A 20,059-nucleotide genomic window follows, 5' to 3' on the forward strand; every position below is an offset into this window, starting at 1 on the left:
ACCTTTTGAATGTCTGCAAGAAGCATGTTCTGTGTGAGACGGATAACCAGTAGTAGATGCAAAAGCACTAGAAGTAGGATAACTGTGAAATTATTTTCCTTTACATACTCCTTAGGTTTGTGGTAGACAGCAGTTGTAAGAGTCATTCAGAAGCATTGTCCAGAGAATGTGTTATAGATACTTTGCTCAGAGACACTGATGTTCTTTTCCAGATAATTATCCTTTAATTAATTTTTAACTCATCCATTTTTAATTAATTCCATTAGCATACTCTATCAATATGTTTTTCAGTTTGTATAATGCTGTAGCTGAGAGAGGGTTTTATGTTTTTGCACTTGCAGCAAAATTCTAGAGTCTTAACTGCTTTTATGAATGCAGAGAATTAACTTCCCTGACCCCTTCCAATGTACTCATAATACTTCAAGGATTTTATCTTCTTTTCTCTCTTTCCCCTATTCTTTTGTCTCAGGTGGAATGCTTTGTCTCTTACACGATGTAGTATTACTTAGTATTTCAAAACTGTAGTCATCTTTATTGTCATTCTATATTTTTTCACAGTTATCCTTCAGCTTTCTTAAAATCAACTAACTAGAGCTATATAACCTTTTATTTTGTGTTTTCAAATCCCAGAGTTTTGTTCCTAATAAATTTAAACGTTCTGTTTGACTTTCTGACTTGATGCTGAAGTTGTTTTCCAAAATCATCCATAACAATTTCAAGATCTTTTCCAAAAGGGAATGGCTGAGTCAGAAGACATTTTACTGATAATTTACTCAGTGTTATGAGAAGTTTGTATCTCCTAATTACCTGTAGGAACTGTGTGTTTTGAACAATTCTGTGTTTTATAGCATCTCCTTTTCAGGTTATTTTCCATTATGCTAAACTGCTCATGTAACCCTTCCTACATTGTGATGTCTGCTTGATACTTCAGTTTTGATGAATGTGGAGACTCCCTCCCATTGCATGAAGGTTCTATTTCTTTAGGAAGCTTTGTTACAGCTTCCCACAGTATTTCTAGACACTATCAGCTCACCATCACAGAATCACAGAATCACAGAATGTTAGAGGCTTGAAGGGACCTTGAAAAATCACTTAGTCCAGCCCCCCTGCCAGAGCAGGATCTCCTATACCAGATCACACAGGAATGCATCCAGTTGGGTTTTGAATATCTCCAGAGAGGGAGACTCCACAACCCCCTGGGCAGCCTGTTCCAGTGTTCTGTCACCCTCACAGGGAAAAATATCCTCCTCACATTTAAATGAAACTTCCTATGCCTCAGCTTCCACCCATTACCCCTTGTCCTGTCACTGAGCATTACTGAGAAGAGCCTGGCTCCATCCTCCTGGCACTCACCCTTTATACATTTAGAAACATTGATGAGGTCACCTCACAGTCTCCTCCAAGCTAAAGAGCCCCAGCTCCCTCAGTCTCTCCTCGTAAGAGATATGTTCCATGCCCTTAATCTTGTGGCTCTGCACTGGACTCTATCAAGCAGTTGTGTGTCCTTCTTGAACTGAAGAGCCCAGAACTGGACGTAGTACTCCAGATGTGGCCTCACCAGGAAGAGTAGAGAGACAGAAGAACCTCTCTCAACCACACCCCTTCTAATACACCCCAGAATGGCATTGCCCCTCCTAGCCACAAGTGCACATTGCTAGCTCATGGTCAGCCTCCCATTAACTAGGACCCCCAAATCCTTTTCCCCTTCGCTGTCTTCCAACAGGTCAGTCCCCAACCTGTACTGATAGCTGGGGTTGTTCTTTTCCAGGTGCAAGACTCTACACTTGCCTTTGTTGAATTTCATTAAATTTCTTCCTGCCCAGCCCTCCAGCCTGCTCAAGTCTTGTTGAATGGCAGCACAGGCTTCTGGTGTGTCAGCCACTCTATTCACAGTATCACAGTATCACAGTATCACCAAGGTTGGAAGAGACCTCACAGATCATCAAGTCCAGCCCTTTACCACAGTGCCCAAGGCTAGACCATGGCACCAAGTGCCACATCCAACCTTGCCTTGAACTGCCCCAGGGATGACGACTCCACCACCCCCCCAGGCAGCCCATTCCAGTGCCCAATGACTCTCTCAGTGAAGAACTTTCTCCTCACCTCGAGCCTAAATTTCCCCTGGCGCAGCCTGAGGCTGTGTCCTCTTGTTCTGGAGCTGGCCACCTGAGAGAAGAGAGCAACCTCCCCCTGGCCACAACCACCAGTTTGGTTTCATCAGCAAACTTGCTGACAGTACACTCTGTGCCCCAATCCAGGTCATTGATTAATATATTGAACAGAACTGGTCCCAGTATTGACCCTTGTGGGACCCCACTAGTTACAGACTTCCAACTAGACTCCACCCCATTGACCATCTACTTTCCTTCAACCAGTTTCCAATCCACCTCACTAGCTGGTCACCGAGACCACACTGCTTCATTTTAGTGAGAAGGATGCTGTGGGAGATAGCATCAAATGTCCACCTGGTTATGTCCTCGTAAAAGGTTATTAGGTTGGTGAAACATGACTTCCTTTTGCTAAAACCATGTTGACTGCTCCTAATAACCCCACTGGACTTGATTGACCTAAGGACAGCACCAAGGATAAGTTTCTCTATTACTTTTCCAGGGATGGAGGGGAGGCTGCCTGGTCTATGATTGGCTGGGTCCTCCTCCTTTGTACCCTTTTTGAAGGTTGGAGTGATGTTTGCCCTCCTCTAGTCCCCAGACACCTCTCCTGTCCACCGTGACTTACTGAAGATAGTAGAGAGTGACCTGGCAATGACCTGTGCCAGCTCCTTCAGCACCTGCGGGTGTGTGCCATCGGGACCCATGGAGTTATGTATGTCCAGATTACTTAACTGTTCCTTAACCTAGTCCTCATCAACCAGAGAAGACTCCTTTGTCATGCTTTCCTCTGTTTTCTCAGGTGTCAGTCTCCAGGAATACAGAGACAAAGAAGGCATTTAGTAACTCTGCCTTCTTTGTGTCCTCTGTCAGCAAGGCACCCACCTCATTCAGCAGAGTGCCTACATTGCCTCTAACATTAGCTTTTCCTGCAATGTATTTGAAGAAGCCCTTTCTGTTATCCTTGACCTCCTATGCAAGGTTGAGTTCTAATGAGGCCTTAGCCTTGCTAGTTGTTTCCCTATGTCCTCTGACAAAAGCCCTGCACTCCTCCCAGGTGCCCAGGTCCTCCTTCTAAAATCTGTAGACTCCCTTCTTCCACTTAAGTTTGCTTAGTAGTTCCTTACTTAACCATGCAGGCCTCCTGGCTCCCTTTCTCAATTTCCTACTTTCTGGGATGCTCTGATCTTGATCTTGGAAGAAGAGGCTCTTAAATGTTAACCAACTAGCATGGGCCCCTCTGCCTTCTAGTACGCTGTCCCGTGACATTTCACCCAGCAATTGCTTGAAAAGGCCAAACTTTGCTCTCTTGAAATCCAAGGTGGTAATCCTGCTTGATATCCTGCTCCTACCAGACAAGAACTTGAACTCCACTATCTCATGGTCACCAAAACCAAAGCTGCCCTCAACCTTCACTACTTCAGCCAGACCCTCCTTGCTGGTGAAGATAAGATTCAGCAGTGCTCCACTCCTAGTTGGCTTCTCTGTCATTTGTATCAAGAAGTTGTCATCAGTGCACTGGAGAAGCCTCCTGAACTGTGGCTGGCTGAGTAGCCCTTTCAGCAAATACCTGGGTAGCTAAAATGTCTCCTGAGAACCAGGGCCTGTGATTGTGAGGCTGCTATCAGCTGCATGTAGAAGGTCTTATCAACTTCCTCATCCTGATCAGGTGGTCTGTAATAGACACCCATAACTGTATCACCCATGCTAGCCTGTCCCTTAATTGGCACACACAAACCCTCAGCTCACCCCTCACTCACTGTCAAGGTCCGGAGACCAGAGATGAACAGTATCTCTGTCCAGAGGAGCAAGGTCTGTTCTTATGGATTTCCGTGCTGTGAAGCTAAGGTGCAAAGGAGACCAGATAGCACCACGAAACTATTTATTAAAGGATGAAGTTGGACAAAACAGAGGGAGAAAGAGAGAAGGGGAAGAGAGAGAGATGAAAAGCACAACGGAGAAGAAGAGAAGAAGCAGGGAAGGAAAAGAGCTGGGATCACATTACCCTCAGTCGCAGATTGGGGGGAGAGAGAGAGACGGGTGCGTGGCCCAGGGATGATCTGTGGAGTTCCTCAGGGGTTCTTCTGGTGGTGGTGCAGCTGTGCTGGTCTGGTGGAAGTGCACCCCTTTGGCAGGCATTTCTCCTGCCTTTTATACAGTTTGTTAGCTCGGTGTCCAGGTGCAGCTCCCCAGGAAACCTTCCTGTGTATTCTTATGCATTCGCAGGGGTCTGGCAGCAGCGCCACGGAGAGGGCCTCAGCCCCCTCCCTGGCTGTAGCTGTCCATACTCTGAATACACATCAGCCTTTTCTCTTCAGGGCAGCTGAGGTAAGATGTAGGCCTCCTGGGCATTCCATCCAGGGTGAGGTCCGGGAGTTTCCAAGGCATTGTCTGTTGATTTGCATCCCTGAGCTTTCAGCCAAGCACCGAGTCCGACTCCTGGAAGTTAACAGAGGCAATCTGTATCTTTGTTGATTAGGGAGAGACATTCTAGTCTCTCCCTCACATAAAGAGCAACTCCACCACCTTGTCTTGCTGACCTGTCTTTCCTAATCTGTCACAGAACTCTACCATATTTTTGAGACACAGATCTCTACAGAGCTCTAAGTTTTTTTTCCAGAGACCACCTGGTCAGCAGCACAGTGAGGAGCCGAAGGAGGACGCAGGAAGAAGCTCTAAACGTCACTATCAGAGAGGAGATCCCAAACCATCCCAGCTAAACCATCCCAGCCCCCAGCAGCTGCCAAGAGAGCTGCCCAGGTGCCCTGTGCCACCTGGAGCCCAGGCTGCAGTCATGCTCCTCACTCCAGCTCCCAGGGAGGGAGCTTCTGAAATCCCTTCCTAACCTCTTCCCAGCTCCCACCCAGCGCCAGGAGGTGGCTTCAGCTAATCCAGCTGCCAAAAGAAGATCTCCAGACGGGGGTAAGAGGTCCCTGCAGCCTATGTGCAGCAGCTACAACTCTATGCAGCTGTCTACAACTACCTGAGGGGAGGTTGTAGCCAGGAGGAGGTTGCTCTCTTCTCTCAGGTGGCCAGCTCCAGAACAAGAGGACACAGCCTCAGGCTGCGCCAGGGGAGATTTAGGCTGGAGGTGAGGAGAAAGCTCTTCACTGAGAGAGTCATTGGACACTGGAATGGGCTGCCTGGGGAGGTGGTAGAGTCGCCGTCCCTGGAGCTGTTCAAAGCAAGGTTGGACGTGGCACTTGGTGCCATGGTCTAGCCTTGAGCTCTGTGGTAAAGGGTTGGACTTGAAGATCTGTGAGGTCTCTTCCAATCCTAATAATACTGTGATACTGTGATACTGTGAAGTTTCCTGTATTTCACTGTTACAGTGCCTGTTAGTCACCTTGGTGCAGATCACAAACACACCAGTCTGACTTTTTCCTGTAATTTCTAGACACAGTTTCGCACCTTTCTGTGGTTAAAACCTTGCTGACTGCGCTGGGCCAGGGTTTTACTCAGTGGTCATTATATCACAGCAGCTGAAGCTACCAAGTAATAACATTTCAGAAATACATTCAGGTATGATATATGTGAAGTGTCTGTTTCAGCAGACCAATGCGTGGTTATGTATTTCCTTTCTTAGGTGTCAGTTCTGTTATTTTTTCAGTAAATGCCACAGTAGCCTGCAGCTTGCACTCTGCACTTGCTTCTCAGTCAGACACATGGATATTTGGTATTAAAAAAATGTGTAAGAAAAACAAATTCCAATTAGAATATTCCCTAGCTTTTTTTGTGGGTCTTTTGTTTGCTGGGGTTTTTTTGTTGTTTGTTTGTTTTGTTTTGTTTTGTTTTTTAGTTGTTGGTTTTGGTTTGGGTTTGTTTGTTTGTTTGTTTGTTTTTTCATTGTTTTGTTTGGTGGTTTTCTTGCCTTTTTTTTTCTTCTATTGGCAATGTTTTGCATTGAAACAGTTGACTCACGAGCTGACAGTACACAGAACAAAAATCAGAGCATTCTCAGTGAGTTAGAATGCAACTCGTTAATGAAGGAAGCAACAGCAGGCATGTTATGTGGGATTATCTTTAAATATTAGTGTAACAAAGTTCAGAGGCTATTCAGAGATTCAGTTAACATTCTTTAAATAACTCTGCAGTTCGAGGTGTTTGATAATGGCACTTACAGCATGTCAAATACTGTAAATGCACAACCAGCTTTTCAGATGTAGACACTGAAGCTTTCATTGGCAGTTAGGAAAGTTCTTGAATACATTTCTCCATGAATAATGGGGGTGGTTTTGCCATGGAATTTGTTTAAATTTATGTAGTTAACGTTTACTTATAGCAACTATACAAAGTGAATGGCTGCATCTGCTTCAATTAATCTTAGGAGGAACAAAGCAAGGTCTTGAAATTGCAGGGCATCATCCCTGATTTTGGGTAGAACTTGGAAACTATTTTCCTTAAGGTTGTGGAGAGAAGACTCTGAAGAATGCTGGCCAAATCTCTGATCTCAGTATCTAGGCCCAAGCTCTTCTCAGAGGAGGATTTTTGCGAAGAATACTTTGAAACATGCTTCAGTCAAGACTTGAGAGTACTCCAGCCCTCTCAATTCAACTGATTAACAGAGAAGTTGGAGTTGACTGACTCTGTGATATCTAACAACTAAACCCGAGGACTATTTTTCTTTAAATAATAGGAGGATTTACTGAGAGCTAAAGGGGATGTGCATATCATAGGAGAGGGTGGTCAAATGGTTGTCCTGTTCTTTGGAAATCACTTGTTATGACATCTTGCCTGATCAGCATAGATTTCTACATAGAAAATAATGTTTCACAAAAATACATAACTGCAGTTCTTACAAATACTGAAGCCAGTTATTTATCTGTTAATTTTATTTCAGCAGATGCTTGCTAAACATTCAGATTTCAAGTTTATGTTGCAGTAGCTTGGTTTGCATTTTTATAGTGATTTTTAACAGATCTTGCTCTTACATCTCTCTCCATTTAAGATATAGCACTCTTGCTTCTTTGCCCTCTTCCACTCAAGAATCACCTACTGTAGCGTAGTTTACATAATCCATTATTACAGGATTCAAGATGTGTGAGACTATCTGCTACAGTTTATGGAGCTGATGTGCTGTAGTGGTGATTACGTCTCTACTAGCTTCTAAATGCTTTACTGATAGAGCTTAGATGTAGAAAGGCCTAAAGAGTTTTGAGCCCTGAATCCTGGGAAACAACCTCTCTCTTCGTGTGACATCAGTGCAGTTTCAGTCAATACAGAGACTGAGATATATCCACTGCTCATGTGACAGAAAACAGTAAAGGGTCAGGGCTTCCCAGGTCTCTGAATTTAGTACTGCTTCCAGACGACTTCAGGTACAAAAACTGTCCAAGCACTTCAAAACAGGTTATCCTTTGTTCTTGAATACTTTGAAGGCACTTTTTAGATTACTTTCTTCATGGAGCCAGATAAAAAGGCCTCCTTATAGCCAGAGAGACATTGCTACAGTATTTATCTGGGAGTTAAAAGAGAGTGAAACCCACCAAAGATTAATCTGATCGCAATGTCTTTAAAGTCTACATAACTTAAACTTGGGAGGTCCCAGGTTCCCTTAAGAAAACTGCAGAGACCAAGTCCCATCCCAGGGGACAGACCTGGTCAACCCAGAATATTGTAATATTGTTATTCTGTTCCATTTTCAGGTGGCACAGTTTATAAGCCAGTACTTGGCTGATAGCTCTCTTCCCTCCCTTCTCCTTTCCTCCCTACTTGAAAAGGAGTAAGAGTCACTCCTGTCTTCCAGTTCTGGGTAGCTCATGGCCTCCAACTACCACAATCACCAAAGCCTATTTTTTATTTTTTACCTTTTTTAAGTACAAAAAGATGGGATTTTGTTTTGTTTTGTTTTTAACAAATTGCACACAATTAAAGATAGGAAGAATGTTCTGTAAAAGATATAATCTGAACATGAAGCAGGGGTGACACATTTTCTGGGTAGATCAGAGAACTTTTCCTTACGTTTCATAAGGGCTTATGGCTTTATCAAAATGTACCATCAGAATTTAGTGTCATAACCTTCACCAGTACCAGGATTTCTGTTAAAATCTAATGATTTATGACATCTATCCATTAAAACATGCTTTGGTTTGTTGTGTTTCTTTTTTTCCTTTGTCAAAGTGGAATGTTGCGATGGGTGTTCTGATAAAGTGCAATTAGGCAAAAGATAGCAGTAAATGTATATGTCTTGGTTGTACTAGGATAGTATCACAGTATCATCAGGGTTGGAAGAGACCTCACAGATTATCAAGTCCAACCCTTTACCACAGAGCTCAAGGCTAGACCATGGCACAAAGTGCCACGTCCAACCTTGCCTTGAACTGCCCCAGGGACGGCAACTCCACCACCTCCCCAGGCAGCCCATTCCAGTGTCCAATGACTCTCTCAGTGAAGAACTTTCTCCTCACCTCAAGCCTAAATCTCCCCTGGCGCAGCCTGAGGCTGTGTCCTCTCGTTCTGGCGCTGGCCACCTGAGAGAAGAGAGCAACCTCCTCCTGGCCACAACCACACTTCAGGTAGTTGTAGACAGCAATAAGGTCACCCCTGAGCCTCCTCTTCTCCAGGCTAAACAATCCCAGCTCCCTCAGCCTCTCCTCATAGGGCTTGTGCTTGAGGTCTCTCACCAGCCTCGTCGCCCTTCTCTGGACACACTCAAGCATCTCAACGTCCCTTTTAAACTCAGGGGCCCAGAACTGAACACAATACTCAAGGTGTGGCCTAACCAGTGCAGAGTACAAGGGCAGAATGACCTCCCTGCTCCTGCTGACCACACCATTCCTGATGCAGGCCAGGATGCCACTGGCTCTCTTGGCCACCTGGGCACACTGCTGACTCATGTTCAGGTGGGTATCAGCACCCCCAGATCCCTCTCTGTCTGGCTGCTCTCCAGGCACTCTGACTGCAGCCTGTATCTCTGCATGGGGTTGTTGTAGCCAAAGTGCAGCACCCTGCACTTGGAGCTATTGAACCCCATCCCATTGGACTCTGCCCATCTGTCCAGGCGGTCAAGGTCCCGCTACAGAGCCCTTCTGCCTTCCAACTCAGTCACATCTGCCCCCAGCTTGGTTCTGAGATTCTACAAAAAATGGCAACTAAATATGTAATTGTTCATGTGAATCCATATTCACTGGACTAAACGAGATTTGCATAATTAACATTCCTTGTGTACACTCATTTTTAAAGAGGGAACTGAGAGCGTTGTCATGTTGAAAGATTTAATGTAACACTTCTGACCACTTTTCAAGTAGAGAGGTCTTCTCTTTTAGTCACCTGGAGGACTTTCACACTTAATCTCAGCAAACCTTTCCATCACCAATGATTATATCTTCTTAAAATAGTTATGGTTTAGAAATTCAAAAACCATGAGACATTTCTTCCTTTCTCAGGATCTCTGTTAGAACCCACTTAATATACTGAGGTTTCTCTGAATATAAGTGTCACTTTCTAGCTAGCTAGAGCTGAATTAGCTTTGACATGAATTCAGGCGAGCATTATTTTTAAAATGAATTATTTAACATCTTAAATACTGGAATTTGAAATTTCCTGGATGATACAAGTAATGTTCACAAATTCCACAGTCATGCAAACTGAAGAGGAAAGGAGAAAACGGCAGACTTATTTTTCAGACATATCTTGCTCTTTGTTCTTCAGTCTCAGTACTTTCATTGACTTTTCTTACATCAGGCTTTCTACTTATGTGAAGAGCATTTGACGAAGCATTTCCCTGTGCTAACTGTGATTCACATTACATTTACCCCATTGTTGAAATGAAGCTGAATATCAAAGAGACCAATAGCAGATAAAATTTCTGAGAAATGCATTTCTGCTGGAGTGTATGCATTGTTTGGTAACTGCTGTTGCATAAAATAACTGTTTCGCCTAAAGTCAGCATTAGTAAACAACATATAAACTATCGTTTTAGATTTTCATGTTCTGTGGGTTGACTTGAAACATTTTGGGAAACTGACAGAGTTAATTAAAAATAACTGATTTTGTCTCTCATTCACATTGAATTGATATTTTTTCCTTGTTCTTTGTTACGATCTGCTCTGCTAACATGAAATACTGACAGAAAGCCTAGCAAATGTCTTCCCAAACTGTCACCAGGATTTGTCCAAACAGTATGATAAATGTCAAGTTTCAATAAAAAAATAAATGGTTCTCTCCTGTAAGACAGCTACTGAACCAATGAGATGTGTGGGGTTTTTTATACGCTGTACACAGGCAGGCTCAGGGAATAAGCAGCAATTGAGGATATTTAAAGTGGGCAGAATTTCTGGCTAACTGCTCTTACTGTTTTAATCTAGAAGTGTCTACTGGACATGTTTGTATTTAAGAATGGTAAAGTAGAATTCCACACTTAATATTTTAAATAACTAAGAGTTCACTTGGAAGTACACAGAAGCTCTTCAGTCCTGCTCTGAGTGTACTCATGCCCTTTGCAGGTTTATATTTACCCACTGTTTTCTTTTGCAAGAGTCACTTTTTTTCCAGAATGGAGTAAACTATGACATCAATCTCACTTATTTCCAGCGAAAAACATGTCTGACAACTGAACTAACACCTCCAAAGATATTTCACACGTTGTAGGTAGAACTTGCTAGCCTTGTATGACCTGTAGTTTGGGAGACAGATTTTGGTGGTGCTTTATCTGTACAGAGGAGGACTGCCAAATTAAAAAGTCAGAGTTTTGTCAATATTTATAACTTTTCTGCCTAGTAGCAGTGATGAATAAAGGTTCTTTGCAGATGCAGCTTTTAGGTAGATTGGTTATCTTGCAAACTAATAGTATTATCTTCCAGAATTTACTCTTTTTTTCCAGTATAACAATAGTCATATTAAACAAAGAGATGTTGCAGGGTGCCTGTGTATTACTTATGTGGGGTTCATAGAATTATAGAATGATTTGTCTTGTAAAGAACCTTGAAGATCATCTAGTCCCACCATCTAGCCCAGGCCATGAACAGGGGCATCTTTCACTAGACTAGGTGAAAACTATGAAGAAAAGTCTTGTCTGCCTGTGCTGAATCCTATAAAGCTAGGTTATTACAAGTACAACATTATAAATACAAGACTTGGATGAAGAGAGATTGCTTTACAAAGTATTAATTATTCTAAATATTATTAAAATCTGTGCAAATTCTGTGATACCTAGAGAACTTGGATCCATAGAAATCTTTTTACAGACACTACTCTATCCCTTCCTGGATGATACCCAGGGCATTGTTGTCCTAGTGTACTGTCTCCAGTAACCACTCTTGCATACATTTGCCTGTGTAGCAGTTAGGACATTCTCTGAAAGTCTTGCTTTTTGTTGCTAAATTAGATTAGAGCATATAAATAGTCTGGAATGGAAAAACAAAATAAAACAAACACTCAACCCCACACTTTGAGCTTGTTTCAGTATTTCAGCACATTTCTGCATGTGCTCTGACTCACTCCAAACTTAGCATGCTGACAGATCATCATGTGCTTTAGCCTCTCAGGTACCAGTCATAGCCATACACCTTTTTGTGATGAAAACCTCAACTGATGAAAAAAAAAAGTACTTCGATGATGATGAACCACTTTGGTTACACTTGCTTTTCATGTTCCTTTGCTATTAAGGATAGAGAATATTTCACTTTGACAGATTGGAAATAAGTCCAGATACAACATAACTGCCATATTGGGCACACAAAGAAGGAAATTTAATGGTTTTGTGTTCAGAAAATAAATAGCATGAGAATTCTCAAGCTACACGTGCAAAAACACTCTGAAAACAATACGGCAATGTGAGAAGAGCAAGGGGAGTGTAACCTACCAGCCCCATCTTCACATGAAAAGACCTGATGTCATTTGCAAAAGAAATCAAAACAATTATCTAATTTTACTAATGCTGTTCTTCTATCTGTGTATGTGCCAAAAACACTTTGAGACTTTCAGTAGAAGATAGATGCAAGGTTTGTCTGAAATTCAAGCTCACAAAAGTTCATCATGATTTTGATAGATCTGGTCTTATGTTAATAAACACATTTTTGAAACAGAGCAAGGAGTCAGGAGATAACCAGGCTAAGCTTTTGGAGTTGTTTGGGTGACTTTTGGTACTTCTGCTCTGTATGTGGGAAAAGTTTGAGAAGGTGATTGCAATTATCCAGGACTTATTCTGGGAGGTCAGGTGGATGTTATTAACTGGGTAGTGATTCCAATATTTAAGGGAAATTTCTATATTTTTTCTGCCAAAAGAGGTAACATCTGGGAAATGCTCCTGAAAACTTAATAGATCTTTACAGTTACCTCTTTATGGCATGTTTCTCAGGGGAAAAAAAATGCTCTACGTGTCCTTTGTGACGCCTAATGCCTCTTCAGTAGCAGACATGAACCTTTTGTAAAGAACTTACTGAGCTTTCCTGTTTACCGTGGTTGACCCCATCCATTTAGATGAAACTAAACAAAGTTCGTGAGAAGAGCAGGCATGTTGTGCTTCAGTGTCTAGTGGCCACTCAGTGCCTGGGAGCAGATTAGGACAAGTCCAAAGTCAAACCCTCCTAAAAGCACACATTGTGGACCTTCAGCGCCATTTCACTTTACTGATCTCCTGTGAGCTAATATGTACTATTGTAGACACTGCATAAATTTGCTAGCTGCAGAAATTTTAAGACACATTCTAAAGCAAATCACTTAGAAACTAAGACATTATCTTAATATAAACGAATTAATATTCTTAGTATTGCATCTTAAATATAACTTGTGCTAAAACAAGTAACATTCTTCACAGAAGTGGTTTGTTTGTTGCTGTTTTTTTTTTAAAGAAAAAGTTGATTCCACTGTCTTCTTCTCTTTGGTTTTGCTCATTCAGAGGCCTCTACAAATTCATCCAGGATGCAGATATTTATCAACTTTTGGTCCATGCATGAAATCAAAGCAGGGTTCTGGATACATTGAGATTATCAGGAAAAATTAGGCATTTTCGAGTCTGCCCTCAACAGCACATGCAGCCCAGCTAATTGTAGTTGGAAATGTATTACAGTCTGAAGATCTTGACCCAGAAGAGATAAAACTTGATTTTGCCACATTCTAGTGATTACAAGATTGATTTTCCTTCTTCTTCCAAGATGAAACCCAGTACACAGCAATCTCTTTCTATGGAAAGGAAGTGCTTGTCACGTCTGAAAATCAGGTAGTAAGTGTGCATCTGATGGCATGAATCCTGCCCTGTCATCTTACATTGCATCTGTTTTGGCAAGAGCCAAGACTGAAATGATGAGAGATTTGATAAAGCACCCTGCAGTCCCCACTAGGGCAGTACAGATGCTTATGTCTGCATTGTCTGTGTTACACTTCTGACAGCTGAAATTGAGATAACTCTTTAAAGTTGTGATGGTGTTTTGTTGTTTTGTTTAGTTTTTCTGCACGAAGAAGAAACTTATTCAAGTTCTGTCTTCCCTTTTTCTCTCTTTGTTGTAGTAGATTGTGTCAGACTATTTTTAGCATTATCCACTTAACTCTGGCCTTTGAGACATCTGATTGAAAAGAGAATGACAATGTGAAGATAGCTACTGATGATAAAAAGTAAACGGATCATTTTGCCATTCCTTCACTGATTTTCAAATCCTTAACACAAGACTTTTGGGATCCCTTCTGGAACACCTCCCACCACAGTGCATTTCTTGAGAGAGAGAAATGCAGTACTTCTGTTAAAAGAGCTGTCAGCTTGATAGAGGGGAAGCAGGCATTGTGTATACAACGAAGGTACAAACTATTTTGGCAGAAAATTTTAGTGCTTTCAAAATAGTCTACATTTTGTGCAATCATAAGCCTCTAAGGAGTACATTTAGATGCTTTGCTGCTGTTGCATAATTACAGATTGTTTTGAGATAAGGACATCTGCATTTTGAGGTAACCCCACTTTGTTTCATTTTTCACTTCTTATAGATATTTATTCTGTTATAGGAACAACACTGTGTAAATAACTGTTTCTGCAAGCGTGAAAACCAGTTTCCCAGATTTGCTTTTCTTTAGTAACTAACTTCAGTGTTTTAAATGGGACAAAATTTAATTCAAACTTTTTCTGTTCCCTTCTTCCACATGCACCCACTCTGCCAAACAATGCGTATGCTGCTTCTGTGTTTCCCCTACAGTTGATAACACCTATCAGGTCAATTTCTTCTTCTCTACAGGCTACTTTACGACCTCATTTGTCTATGACCTCTTCTGTCCTGTCCAGTTTGGATAAATTCAGTCATTTGAGTCAGAAGTCTTGGATGTAGGGAACAGAAAGCATAACTACATGCGTCTGAGAAGTGAAGGTAAAAATAGGAAGAGCACTCACTAACTTCATTTACTTTCCAGTTTCTGACTGGCCTGTGTGTGAAACTAATGAGAATGTTATATTGGGGTGAATCAGGAGTTTTTAACAAAATCCATTCAGCAGTAAGTCACATAGCAGGTCCTGGTCTATTGAGGTGCTTTCTGTCATGTTTCCACTAAGAACTTGATCATATTTTTGCATTTGAGGCCCTGTAGATAAGAAGGATGATGAGAAAGACTGAATTTCCCACAGGGATGCAGAACATCTTACATCTCTGATGCTGACCAGGCTTAGTCAAAATTAATTTGGGCTTCATATTCCTACTGGTCACCATTATATACTTAGTGGTTAGTGACTTAATATATTCTGTACCTTAATTCTACTCAGGTTATGATATTGAACCCTCTTATGCCAAGACTAATCACTTTTAACAGGATCAGAGAATTTGGCAAGGAACAGATAGAGAAGTGAAAATCACTACAATGACGGATCCTGGGAATGAGAGTTCCTGTGAGATAGTTAGATCAAAAGGGTAGCCACACAATCAAATGGAATTGTTGCTTCAAACAAACACATACATAGCCTAATGTATGCCTTAAGGACACACAAAAAATAAAAGTGAAAATTAAGACACAGTTTCTAAGCCAGTGGAAAAGGGGAATTGGTAATGCTGGTATTTGGGGTGAATGCTTAAACTGAAAGACAAAACTCTGTTAAAATAAACTCAAACACTCTGCCAAGTTATCTGTGAGCCTCCTGAAATGAAGAAAGCAGTGTTTGAGGAATGGCAGGATGGAAGGCACAGCATCACATTTGTCTTGTGGCAATGGATGTGAATGAAGATTCCTTAACAGCTTGGGCCTATAGGTCTAGTTCAGGTGGCAGTAAGGCATTCAGAAATGCTCTTTGCTTTCTTGAGTATCTCTGCCAGCAGTTATCACATCTGCAAGTATTCTTGTATGTGTTTCACCAGAGTGTGACACCAAATTCAGTAGTTACATTGCATCGATTTAGGGGATGAGTGTCTGACTGCAGTGAACCCCTATTTGTCATGAGAATATGGGGTTAACAAAGCCCTTGAGTATCTGATTCCGTAGTATCTTAGGACTAAGATTTAGTCCAAATCTACTTATTTTGAGAGGGTAATTAATTTGAATTATTCATTTAGAGAGGTGAAGTTATTTATATAGTTGTTTCGAGAATGTTTTTTTCCATCTGTCTATATTTGACAACATACAGCCAAATCCGTTAGCAGTTACTAAATAGCCAGAGGTTTTTTGTTGTTCTTGGTTTGGATGATTGAGGTCTGTGATGATGGTAAATAAGTTTGGGGAGATTTTCTTTATGTATTTAATAAACTATTAAATAATTTTTACATCAGCTTCACTACAATTCACTCCTAACCCATATTCAAACCCCTCCTTAACAGGTCTTTCTTTCTTTCTTTCTTTCACCAAGTCCTGTTTCAATATCTGTATTGATGATCTGGGTGAGGGGATTAAGTCCAGCATCAGTAAGTTTGCAGCTGTCAACCTGTTGGAGGGTAGGCAAGCCCTGCAGGGGAACCTTGACAAGCTAGATGGGTGGGCAGAGGCCAATGGGATGAGATTTAACAAGGCCAAGTGCAGGGTTCCACATATTGACCACAACAAGCCCAAGCAGTGCTACAGGCTGGGGACAGAGTGGCTGGAGCATAGCCAGGCAGATAGGGACCTGGGCATACTGATAGATAGTAGGCTGAAGATGAGCCAGCAGTGTGCCCAGGTGGCCAAGAGAGCCAATGGCATCCTGGCCTGCATCAGGAACAGTAGGGTGAGGGAGATTATTCTTCCCCTGTACTCAGCACTGGTCAGGCCACACCTTGAGTACTGTGTCCAGTTCTGGGCTCCTCAATTCAAGAGAGATGTTGAGATACTGGAATGTGTCCAGAGAAGGGCAACAAAGCTGGTGAGTGGCCTGGAACACAAATCCTATAAGGAGAGGCTGAGGAAGCTGGGGTTGTTTAGCCTGGAGAAGAGGAGGCTCAGGGGTGATCTTATTGCTGTCTACAACTACCTGAAGGGAGGTTGTAGCCAGGTGGGGGTTGGCCTCTTCTCCCAGGCAACTAGCAACAGAAGAAGGGGACACAGTCTCTAGTTGTGCCGGGAGGAGATATAAGCTGAATGTTAGGAGGCATTGGAATGGGTTGCCCAGGGAGATGGTGGAGTCGCATCCCTGGAGGTCTTCAAGAAAAGACTGGATGAGGCATTTAGTGCCATGGTCTAGTTGATTGGGAATTCTATGAAGAGATATTAAAAAATAACAAAAGACCATAAAACATGTAGAAAGGAAAACTTCTTTCTTCCTTTTTTTTTTTTTTTTCTTAATTGCAAAGCTTTGTCAATGTGTAACTGAAAGGAGAAACAATCAAGTGGCAAACCAATGGCAATTCTAGTTCAGTCTTTCCAATTCCTTTCTCTTCTGAAGTCTTTCAAATTGGTATGACTCAGTTGAAAGGACTGTGTAACCATGTACAAGTGCTCATGAAAAGATGAGAAATATAAGAAGGAAAAGAAATCTTATGAATTAATTTCAGATAGTTTTTTGTTGTTTTGTTTATTTTTTATAATATAACATGGGTCCAGATCAAATTCTTCTTTTTAGAAAAGGCCTTAAAATTATCATCTCTTCGCAGGATTCATCATCACCAGATGAATCAACTGCTTACTTTTATGTCTGTCGTCTCTTCCTCTACAATTTGAATTAAATTGTAGGCTCCAATAAAGCAGACCCAAGGAACAAAATTTATCAGCTTTCTTGCTAGCTCCATAGATGCTCCCAAGAGTCATTGCCTTCAGAGCAGCAGCTGGATGTTCATTGTGCTGAACCAAGTATAATGAGACTAGAAACTGTATGTACTGCTATAGCAATTGCTCTGGGAACACCCTTGAGACATTCTTAGCCCAGCAATCTCTTGCAGAAGGAATGAAATAGAATCTGTCGGTTCTGCTTACATATGAAAAGAGTCTTAATTGTTTCTTGATTAGATTAGCATTTAACTTTAGGTACTTACATGCAGGGAGTTCAGGTTACCTGTATTCTCAAACAAAATATCTCATACAGTGGAATGGGTTAATAGCTATCTGATATTTTCTTTTGCCTGCTCCCTTTGTAGTCTTTTACTGGTGGTTTGTTGTATATTGTCTAGTGAATTGCAAGCAACAATACCTTCTGAATTGTTATATTGTATTGGTTCTCAGCTTATACCACTAAAGCATAATAATTTCCTGGAAACGTCTGTAATACTGAACATCAATACACTGGAATAATGCAGTGGTAAAAAATGATGGGATAAAACAGTGTAAGTTAAATTGAAACCCAGTCTGTTCTCCTTGTAGTCTAGCTGTTAATTACAGCATTTAAAACACCACAGTTAACTGCCACTAGAAAAAAAAAATCTTTTTTTTTTTACCCACTTATATTAGTTTCTAGGGAAATTGTAACTGTAGGTGAATGCTCAAGGAAATAGCAAGAGCCAGATTTGTTAGTTCTCGTTCTTCCAGTGTGTGTAATATGCTGCAGCAGAGACTTGACTGTGGCAGGATTAAGTTTATTTTAAAAGAGTTTATAATTCTTCTGTAATAACATGCTGGAGATTGAACCAATCAAACCAATTCAACTGCAACATTTGTCATGAAACTGAACTAAGGTAATTCACTTCATGTTTTAAATAAAGGAACAATTTTGCAAACTCACTGAAAGGTAGCAAGTCACCTCACCATGCAAACCCTTGAGTCCCATACTAGAGGTTTCCCAGATTTCTGCTCCTTGATTGCAAGAACATCCAAAGTGAGGTACAAAGTTCTTTGAAAGTTGATGTTCTGTGCTTATATTTTTAGTTTTGGGAAACAGTAGCAAAGCACTGAAATAGAAAGAACAGTGTCACTATAAGAAACCAATAGATTTGACTCCTGGCAAAAAGCAGGGCTTTGAAGCCAATGTCATATTTAATTCATACCTTTGATTGTGCTCATGAGTCTCAGTTTCCTTTCTATGGCAACGGTGTAAGCTAAGAATGACTTAATTGAAATCTATTGAGTTTCACAGACACAAATAAAAGAAGAATCTGAAAGGATAATTATTATTCTTCATCTATATGATAGTGTAATGATTATTATATAATAAGATTAGTACATGGGCTATTAAAGCTGATTAAAAATGGAAGCCATAAAAGGCCATTTTTGCAAATAATGACTGGATTTTGAATTCAAGACAAAGACACTAAATAGTCTCATGATTTTATTGCTTTGTCTTCATATTCTCATTGAAGAAAAAAATTAAGGAAGGAATAATGTGTAGCAAAAGAGAGAATCAGAATTCAAAATAATGCCTTTCTTTCTTCTGAAGTCTAAGAAAGACATTTTCCGTGCTTTCAGTGAAAGGCTGTTAATGATTGTGTTTAGTTCCAGTAAGGGCTGCTGGTCAAGATGCAGAAACTGTTCTCATTCCATCTCTGCTGCCCCATATTTCTGTTCTTCCTTGCAGTTTCTCAGTGTATCTGCTTCTGAGTTTGTAAGACAAAAGTGCATCTGTATGATATTGTTTACATACTATCTGACAAATGTGTGCACTGGTGCATATATTGGAAATGTAGAACTGAATGCAAGAAGCCTGTTTTTAGTATATACATAGCACCTAACAAAAGCATTTGCAGGCATTATTTTATATGAACATTTTTGTCTACCTAATGTATCATAAAATTGTTCTCAGATTTGAATTGTGGATTTATAGGTGAGGATAAGTATTTGTAAATTTCTGTGAATGTGAGTGAATCGATTTTGAATGTTTCACTTTGCAATTGGGAGGATGTGTTTAAAGTATTTTGGGACAACAGGGAATTAGGAAGAAATCTGTATTTAAAAGCAGGAAAGAAGAATTGCACCTGTATCATGAGGATAAAATTATGAAACTTCACAAATATTGTTTAACTATAAATATCACAGTATCATTAGTGTTGGAAGAGACCTCTAAAAGCAGGAAAGAAGAATTGCACCTCTATCATGAGGATAAAATTATGAAACTTCACAAATATTGTTTAACTATAAATATAGTGTAACTGCATATTATTTAGCTAAATGCATAAAACTTAGGTGAGATAGGAAGAAAACTCTGTGATTAAGATTCTGTGTAAGGTAGTTGTCAGGAAAGAGAAATACAAGTTTTTAACAATATCCTTGACTTTTCTGTTACCAGCTTTTGCAACTGCACTTGTGAGATAATACTATCAGAGTTTTATTTGCTGTTGTTTTATACCCACATCTCCTGGTATTTGAATACAGAAGTGGAAGTGAGAACTTAACAAAATCAGATTAGCATGTTGCACTAGCCTTCCATTTGCAAAATAACTACATACAACTAATGAATTCTCTGTTTTTGGAAATTATGTGCTCTAGATTGGTAGAGCAAGAGAGGGGAAAAGTAGAAAGTGTTGCTGGTGTCCGTTTTAGATAAGGACCCTTCCCTGAAGTCCTGTCAAATGTGCTACTTAAATGCGAAATCTAGGAAAAAAAAAAACTCATTTTTCTCATCTCTAGAGCATTTCTTTTCTTTTGACAAAGTCTTTTGCAGTAGGCTAGAGGGAACAGAGAGCTCAAAGTGTCTCCATTGGTGGAATTCATTACTA

The 20,059-nt window shown here is 40.8% G+C and overlaps 1 protein-coding gene across 1 annotated transcript in view; it reads left to right on the top strand.

Moving 5' to 3' along the window:
* Positions 1-20,059, top strand: part of TRPM3 (transient receptor potential cation channel subfamily M member 3) — a 350,032-nt gene that overhangs the window by 68,031 nt on the left and 261,942 nt on the right. The gene's annotated exons all lie outside the window — the stretch shown is intronic.

Source organism: Pogoniulus pusillus, chromosome Z (genome assembly GCF_015220805.1).
Source record: "Pogoniulus pusillus isolate bPogPus1 chromosome Z, bPogPus1.pri, whole genome shotgun sequence".
Classification (NCBI taxonomy): Eukaryota; Metazoa; Chordata; class Aves; order Piciformes; family Lybiidae; genus Pogoniulus; species Pogoniulus pusillus.